This window comes from Neolamprologus brichardi, chromosome 23 (assembly GCF_056152115.1).
Source record: "Neolamprologus brichardi isolate AB-2024 chromosome 23, ASM5615211v1, whole genome shotgun sequence".
Classification (NCBI taxonomy): domain Eukaryota; kingdom Metazoa; phylum Chordata; class Actinopteri; order Cichliformes; family Cichlidae; genus Neolamprologus; species Neolamprologus brichardi.
The window spans coordinates 36,300,454-36,309,771 of NC_142125.1; positions in this window are offsets into that span (position 1 = coordinate 36,300,454).

Sequence of the window (9,318 nt, forward strand, 5' to 3'; positions counted from 1 at the left end):
GAAACGGCACTTGATTTAATGTGTGGGGAAAAGTTGGAAATACTTGTCATAGCGAAGTCAGGAATGTCACCACATCATTCAGTGGATTTTAGGAATGAGGTCAGAAGACTAGTCCGCAAGGCTTTTTGTCTTGGGATTGGAGTGAGTTTACAGGGGCCACTGTGGCTGTAAGAGCAGAAAAATTCCCATCCAGTCATTTTCTTCTGCTTGTCAAATTCAGGATCACATCTGAGCTCTCACAGGGAGGAGATACAGGCAGGATACACCCTGGAGGTAGCAGAAAGAGTCTACTTCAACGGGGATGCATGGGTTAGTAAGCCATGCCAAACCTAAAGTTTTTTTGTGTTACGAAACCAAACTAAGTCGCCATGGTAACTTATCCTGAACACGTAACTTGCTCCTAGTTCGGAGCAAGTGTAAGATTGTAAATATAATGAAAACCTTGTGCTTCTACCTAGTCTGTTTTAAGTGCTGTGAATCTACACATTACACCCCTGTTGGGCTAATGTGCTTTTTTTTATTATGTCCCTTATCAACATCACAAATGTCAGATTGTTGCTGGAATTTAAATTCAGCTTGGGATAATTGTTTTTGTTTTGTTTGTTTGTTTGTTTTTTATCTGCCCTTCCACTGCTGATATTGAACATGGATTAGAAAACTGGTCGGGCTATTTATCACCAACAGCTGTTCAATCAATTAAAACAACAGACATATAATTTAAACATTTCAGTTTGCTTTAGTTTATCAGTGGATCAATGTCAACATTTCCTTTAGTCACCATTAATGTTTCAGAGCTGTAACCTGCAGCTGTCACCTCAGCAGTAAACAGCAGCACAGAGAGTGAATTCACTGTTACAAAAACACATCAAAATGTGTTTTTGTAACACTAATGTTTGACTGCTGAAGAAGCAGCAGCATGTTAGCACTTTACTGGTATGTATATTGTTTATAAACTTGGCACAAAAAGGAACACAAGCTTTAAGTCGCACTGTGGCACGAGCCAAAGCAGATCAGTCAAACACGGCATACTTGTAGACACCAACTGACCGCTAAAAACAAGAGTCAATAGCAGAATACGCTGTTTGACAGAAGAGTGCTCAACTCTGCTGCTCAACCCACAAATCCATTCTTTTCTCACAAATGTGGAATTACTATTAAAGTAATTATTAAATGAATAAGTGAAGTCTAAGTTGTATCGCTCTGGACCAACCAACACAACTCCAATTTCTCTCTGATAATCAGTTTGATTATATTCTTGCAACATTATGGGGATAAAACTTTGAGGTGGATCTAATGCCAGCTAACAAAGGCTAACAGTGGCAAAAAACACACCTCATACTGAGAGAAAAGCAAGATATCCTGAGCAAGTCACCTCAGTATCAGAAGTGTGACTCATAACAGACTTCCTTCGCAAAGGAATGGACATCTAGCGGCTTCTCCACCAGCATTTTGACAGCTGAGGTAAACTGACAGCCTACACTTTTCAAAGATGGCTAAAAGAGATTGAAACATGTTTGTCCTACAATGGCCACCATAGCTAAGATTCTGCACTCAAACTAGGAGGAGTAAGAAAACAGAATTAAGTTGACTGTCATACATCAGAAAAATGAGGTCTGGCAACTCTTGTTCTCTGGAAATTGTTAGCAAGTGTTGATGTCTTTGCTGAACCCACACAATCAATGGATGTAGCTAGATTAGCTGATAATTTGCCTTTCTTTATAGGAATAAGAGTGGTATTGATCCTTTCTTCTTTATCTCATACAAAGAAAATAGTTTCCTCTGTAATTGTTTTTGCTGTCGTAAAGCAGAATATTAACATATGATTATTTAGACAAGTGAAAACATAAGCCTTATTGATTCTAATCTAAAGCTCTAGATGGCTTTCTGATGAAAAAGTTTTATACATACATCATTTTTAGACTATTATTGTTATATAGATCTTTAGAAAACTGACAGTGTATATGCTTTCTCAGTACTTATCCTAGACATGCTTGATATTGGGTGATTTAGGGTTTGGCTGATACAAATGTTTTTACCAGCCAAGTTTCTTCTTCTTGTGTAATCTACAGTTGCAAAACAACACGAGAGTTAAATAAAAATGAGAATTTGTTCGTCTCTTTGATACATTACACATCTTTACTGCCTGCAGAGTTATGCTCTTTACTTCTAGTGCACCTATGGGAAACTGGCTATGCTGGCTTCCCCGTATCAGAGTTCTAATGGGTTTCAGTGGCGAACCTTAATTGTATTTGGACTGGGTCAGACTTCTTGTAATGAACCGCTTATCAGTGCAACCTGATACGGCACTCTCTTGCCTGCTGCTATCACGTAGCCACAGAAGCCACCAGTTCAAGCATCTCAATTCGATTTCCCATCCATCGTTGTCTCTATCAGCTTACCACATGATTCAATTGTTAGCGGAGGAAATGGGGCATAATGAGATGTGAGCTATCACCTTGTAAGTGCTGCTGCCGGCACCTTTCACCTGAATGTGCTTTTTTTTTCTTTTCTTTTTTTCCATTTGGAAAAGCCAGCCTCTGCTTTCCCATCCCACTCCCCTATCTCTCTATCTCACTCCTTATGTCCCCAAGTTTCTTTTCTTTTCTTCACTTCACATCTGTATCCTCGTCTCGTTTGTCTAATGTTCGCTTTGACCAGTCTTTTGACTTTTTGCTCATCTCTTCATTGACTTCAGTACTTAACTGCAGCCAGAGAGAAGACAGTGAGACGCTTTTGGCCAATAGGAGTTCGCGGAAGTATCTCTTTCTGTTCTCTTATCTAATTTAGGAGTGCTTTCCACCACATTTCCACTTTTCATCCATTCCAAACCTTTGTCTTATCGAGACATCATACATGATGCATACGTCTTCTCGCCAGCCGTTATCAAAGTCTTCCAGTTTTCCTCTTCATTCTCTTCTTTCTTGCTTCTCTCCATCCACCGCTTTCCATCTTCATTCTAGCGTCATGGATCTAAGGCACGCATTGAGAGGGGAGCCGGTGGACATCAGCCCCTCTTTGTCCACCGTATCCTCTTGGACATCATTTGACATTAGCAGTGACATCACATCACTGAGCTCTGACCAAATCTTGACTCCAGTAACAGCTGAGAGCGGCTTCAAACCCTTCGAGGACTCGCTTCCAAAGAAGTCTTCTTCAGTCACGGCCTTGTCTAAAGTGCGAACTGTGGCGTGGAGAGAGACGTCTTTTCTTGGAAACGACGAGTAAGTACTTGACTGCAGTTAATGGATCAGGCAGTTTAGTCAGGCAACAGTTAAAAATGACTGAGAAGTAATTTCATGTTAAAGCTAGAAGAACCAATTTGAACTATTTCACTGTATTTGTCTTTGTTTAAGGAAAGTAGTGCTAATATAAGGAGATGTATATATTGTACCATAACTAGTGGAGTGATTTGTCCCGTTTTTAAATATGGGACATGACGTAGGGCTGAAAAATGTTAGCAACTTTGCTTTATGACAATATCAGTATGCTAATATGTGATTTTAGCATGTTTCATCTGCATTTATATAGCTGTAGACTGTAATGGAAAGTCACGATGATGACCAAGGTTAGAACCCACGGCTTTGTTTTAGAAATGTCACACCAGACCAAAGTCGTCAACCTTGAGTCGTAAACCGTTGTACCATTTCAGGCCATCACCCTGAGATACGTCATCACATTTTATTCCATCCAGTGATTTTACAATGTCTATTTATTAGACTGAAATAAATTATACTCTTACATATGACAACTTTGATTAAAAACACAAGGTCTAATCAATGTTTTTTCCTCGAGGCCAGCAATATCAATATGTGGTTGTGTATTTTTTTCAGCTTGGGATGGGATTTCATTGACATTTTCATAAAACCATTGCACCAGTTGATTGAATGTTTAAAAAAAGAGGTTTTCTTTGGTAAGGCAAGGGCCAAATAACAGTAACGACGCAGGAGAGAAGAGGCTCAGACCAATAGCACACGGTCACAAGTGTGTGTGTGTGTGAGAGTCTTTGCTTTCAGCCCACAGTGGCAATCACGAGCTGTTTCATCTGGCTTTAATCACGAGCGGTTCTATAATGGGAGTCTGATTCCCAGTAGCAGGACTGCGAGAGCAGATAAAACAAACCCTGCATTACTTCGGATAGAAACCATAAATCACCTCTTCTCCTTGAATTCTACTGAGAGTCTCTGGCAAGTAAGAAAAACCAGGGTGTTGTGCATCAGGTGTTACTTTTCTTATTCCTTTCTTGTTTTACTTCCTTCTTTCCACTCTCCATCACTCCGCCATGCCCTGGTATATATGATTAGCCTTCCACATGCAGACAAATGTCTGAACTTACTCACTGGCTGACACTCTCGCCGTGTCTTTAAATCACCCCAAACTCCCCGCAGAGTGTTCAGTATCTTTGCATGAAGACTGATTAAACTTTGGCTGACGAGTGTTTCTGAGCCAGCTGACGAATGTAAATGCATCCACGCTTTTGCTGTCTTTGTCAGCAGCTTGTTTTTCATCTTTCAAATCGGGTAGCTGAGCAGAAATGGCAAATGTCTACTTAACTTTATATTTTTCACAGTCAGGTGGGAAGAAATCCAAATTGGACTGTAAATCTTGTTGACAACAGTAGCTCTTTGAAATGCCCCGCTGTTCTTGAGCATATAGTAAGGCAGCCGTCTGGAATTACCAGGATTTATTCATTGATTACTTGCAATTATAGAAAAAAATGTCATCTGATTAAACTAATAGTAAACACACATTCCAGAAAAGGAGTTTATGAATGCCTGTGCCTGACAAACAATGACCATCCCAGGATCTATGTCGAGACAAAGGTTGGAATTAATAGAAGTTTGGGTTGTAAAGAAGCATTGCACAAAGAATGGCACAAAGCTGCAAACTGTTTCTAAAGAAATAGGTGCTTATCAGTGCATACATACACAGTAAGTAGGTGTTCTGCTAGTATCAAACCAACAGGACACAGTCCAGTTTGGAAAGTGGTAGGCATGGGAAGGGCGTCATAAAGGTTGACTACAAATGTTAACATTTGGTATCACCTCTGGGATAATGATGGATGGATGAGACAAAGGCTGAACCTTTGGCCAAAATACACAACTCTATGAGAAAATAAAGGCATTTCACACCAATTATCATGGCAGGGAGAGAATCATGATTTGGGTCTGTTTTGCAACCTCTTGTCCTTGTAATTGTTAAGGCAAAAGTTAATTGTGTTGAGATATTTTATAAGGCATTGTCAGCCCACCTCACTCCACTCCTATGGACATGCTGTGGTATGACCTGAAGGCGTTTTCAATCAAGACATTGACTGAACAAAAAATATTTATGAACTCAAATCATTCAGGCAGCATGGTTCTGAATTCCTGCTAATCAGCGTGTGGGTCTCCTAACAAGCTACGACGGCTGCTAGAAAAGAGCCCACTTATAATTTTCCAGCCTTCACTGAGATGGCGTTCAGTATAGATATCAAAGATGCAACATTATGTGAATCCACAGGAATTAAGAGGTAAGTAGCAGCCAGCTGCTGATGATTGTGTTATTAAACCTGAATGCTCTAGACCAACACACTCCCAAAATCTCTATTTTTACCAAAGTCTTCCATCCAAGCTGATTCACCTCAAGGTCAGACTGTGCACAACCCAAGAGCTATATCTCAAATTCTACAATCATGTTGAATGTTAAAGTTAATGAAAAAAACTAAGCAAGTACTGCTTGTTTGATGAAAGTATTTTTCCTCTAAAAGAACATGGTAGCATGGATTAGGTTTGTAAAGTTGTATCAGAACAATTCACAAGACTTATGCAACTATGTCCTCTGGATGGACCAAAGTGGAGATGTTTACCCATAATGCACAGCACCACATTTGGTGAAAACCAAGCATAGCATATCAGCACTAACGCCTCACGCCCACTGTTAAGCACAGTGGTGGAAGGGTGATGATTTGGGCTTTTGTTTTTCAATTCAATTCAATTCTATTTTATTTATATAGCGCCAAATCACAACAAAAGTCGCCTCAAGGCGCTTCATAGATACACATAACACATACTGAGTGAGAAAGGTGACTGGAAAGGAAAAACTCAATGCATCATGGGAATCCCTGGCAGCCTACGTCTATTGCAGCATAACTAAAGGAGGATTCAGGGTCACCTGGTCCAGCCCTAACTAGGGTGGCTGTAGCTCAGGTGGCAGAGCGGATCAGCCACTAACCAGAAGGTCGGTGGTTCAATCCCAGGCTGCTCCAGTCTGCATGCCAAATATCCTTGGGCAAGATACTAACCCCATGTTGCTCTCCGATGCATCCATCGGAGTGTGAATGTGTATGAATGTTAGATACTTAGCACTTAAACTTGTGAATGGGTGTGATTGGGTGAATGAATTAGCTGTATAAAGCGCTTTGAGTGCTCGGACAGAGTAGAAAAGCGCTATATAAGAACCAGTCCATTTATGCTTTAGCAAAAAGGAAAGTTTTAAGCCTAATCTTAAAAGTAGAGATAGTGTCTGTCTCCCGAATCCAAACTGGAAGCTGGTTCCACAGAAGAGGGGCCTGAAAACTGAAGGCTCTCCCTCCCATTCTACTTTTAAATACTCTAGGAACAACAAGTAGGCCTGCAGAGCGAGAGCGAAGTGCTCTAATAGGGTGATATGGTACTACATGTGCTGTTTTGTAGCCACAAGAGTGAGTTGCAGTGAGTTGACTATGAACTCCTCTCTATACCAAAGTGTAACAAATGTGAGGCCATATGTATGACAGCAAAGGCCGAGCCCAAAACAACATCAAATAGAAAACGACTGAAATGACTGAAAAAGAAAAAAAAGCTTATTTTTTCAACCTTATTTAAATGCTGTGGTGGGACCTTAAAAGAGTTCTGCATGAACAAATGCCTGCAAACCTCAGGCATGATGTGAGGGATTGATAAAGTCATACCAAAAACTCTTATCCTTACTTTAAGTTATCGCTGACAAAGGTGGCTCTACAACAGGGGTGGGGAACTCCAGGCCTCAATGGAGCCGTGTCCTAGGGTTTCAGATATCACCCTGGGCCAACACAACTGAATCAAATGATTAGTTTATTACCAGGTCTCTGGGGTGTTCAAGACATGTTGAGGAGGTCATTTAGCCATTTAAATCAGCTGTGTTGGATCAAGGACACATCTAAAACCTGCAGGACACCGGCCCCTGAGGCCTGGAGTTCCCCCACCCCTGCTCTACAACCCATTGAATTATGGGGTGTACCTAGTTTTTTTTAAAAGGACTGCATAAAGACCTGTAAAAAAAAGTCCTTTTTGTATGGTTGTACACATATTTTGTATAATAACAGATTTTACAACAAATGTAAACACTGGCCAAAAGTTTGTTTTCACCACAATACTGTCAATCACACTGGTCCATTGCTACCTGAACATATTGATTCAGTTTGGTTCAGTTTAATTTTATTTATATAGTAGTATGGAAAGTGGGAATTAAAAATTCCTTTGAAAAGAAGGAAACTTCTGGCAGACCCAGCTTGTCATCTGATTTATAGATTGATAAAGCTGGGTATATGGCATAGCAGGGAAATGGATGTATTTAAGGAAAGCATGTAAAACATAAAGACTTTGTCCCAGCACAAAACCCTGTGGAACTCCTTATGGTGTAAAGAAGACCCCATTTACATGAACAAATTGAAGTCTATAGACGTGCATGATTCAAACTAGTGCAGTACAGTATGTTTAATACTAATGGCATGCTCTAATCTCTGTAATAAAATATTATGGTCAGCAGTATTGAGGTTTAGCAGGATAATCACAAAGAGGAGTCCACTGTCGGACAATTTAAATTTCATTGACTAATAATAATAATTTCATCATATTTTTCTTCATTTACTCTTCTTCATTTTTTTTCTGACAAAACCAAGATGATAACTACATATAAACTAATGCACAAGGACAAAAGTGATGATGGAGACTTTTGTCAGCGAATAAAATTGAGAGGGAAATATTCTGGAGAGACAAGATCCAATCAGAATTAATTAAGTTGTGCAGAAAGGCTGGACGAAATTGGAAGTGATCCAGTCAGAAGTAATCTCCACGTGCAGTAAGGTTAGATATACACATTTAATCTGGTCCTGCAAAACGGTCCAACGAGCTCCCATGATCCCTGTTTCTCATGAAAATGTGATAAAATGTCGACTCTTAGGAGGAAGAGAAGAGTAGACATATTGACACATTTCACAGCTGGTGTCAAGGAAAAGAAGACCCAGTCATAACAATGCTAATTCTGCTATTTAAATATGAACATTAAATTCCCATGAGTCTTTGCGTTGTAGTGTTGCAAAACCTTTAAGAAATTGCTAAGATATGTTACTGAGTCATTGTTAATGTGTCGCTGTAGCTTTAAGCCTTTGCAGTGCTGGTCCAATTTCTGCAGTTCTACTCCTGGTCTTTTCCTCTTGCCATAGTTTTACCTCTTCTTTTAATTTTTTTGTTTCATATTGCTGAAGAAAGATCAATCTTTTTGCTAAGCCAAGCCATTTGCCTCTTCTCAGCAGCTCCACAGCAATCATTCCTTTAGGTAAAGCTACTTATTCACATTGAATCAGTGGTATTTTAGCATTTAAAAAGTTACCCCAAAAATGTCAAAATTCAATTCAATTCAGTTTTATCTATATAGCATCAATTACAACAACAGTTGCACCAAGGCATTTTTTTAATGTAAGGTGAAGATCCTATAATAATACAGAGAAAAACCCCAAAATTAGATGATCCCAAGAGCTTTGGTGACAGTGGGAAGGAAAAACTCCCTTTTAACAGGAAGAAACCTCCAGCAGAAGCAGGCTCAGGGAGGGGCACCATCTGCCGTGACCGGTTGGGATTGAGGAGAGGAAGTGGCTGGAAGTGACAGTAATGACAATTGCTGAAAACAATTAAGGTGAGACTTTCTAATGCACATTATTACCCTCACAATAGTATTAATATAACATAAATATAAGAATATGATTAACTTTTCTAAACATAAGCAACTGTTTCTGTGTTAATGTCTTTGCCTTCGTTCGGATTTTTTTCCATGCAAAAGTAATAATCACATCCCCAGATGTTTAGCGAGAGCAAGAGAGAGAGGGAGGGTGAGGGGGAAAAAGGAGAGGCAGCCTGATGATAATCATAGCAGAGACGGAGAGAGCTTCAGAGATGTAAGGAAAGAAAGCAGATAAAGAGATTTTCCACTTGCCATTGAATCACCTGACCCCATCAGCACTCTTCTGGACCCTCTGCCCTCGACTCCCAGCTTCCTCCAATCCTAATCACGTCTGTTTCTTCTCAGCTCACTTTTCTCCTTCAC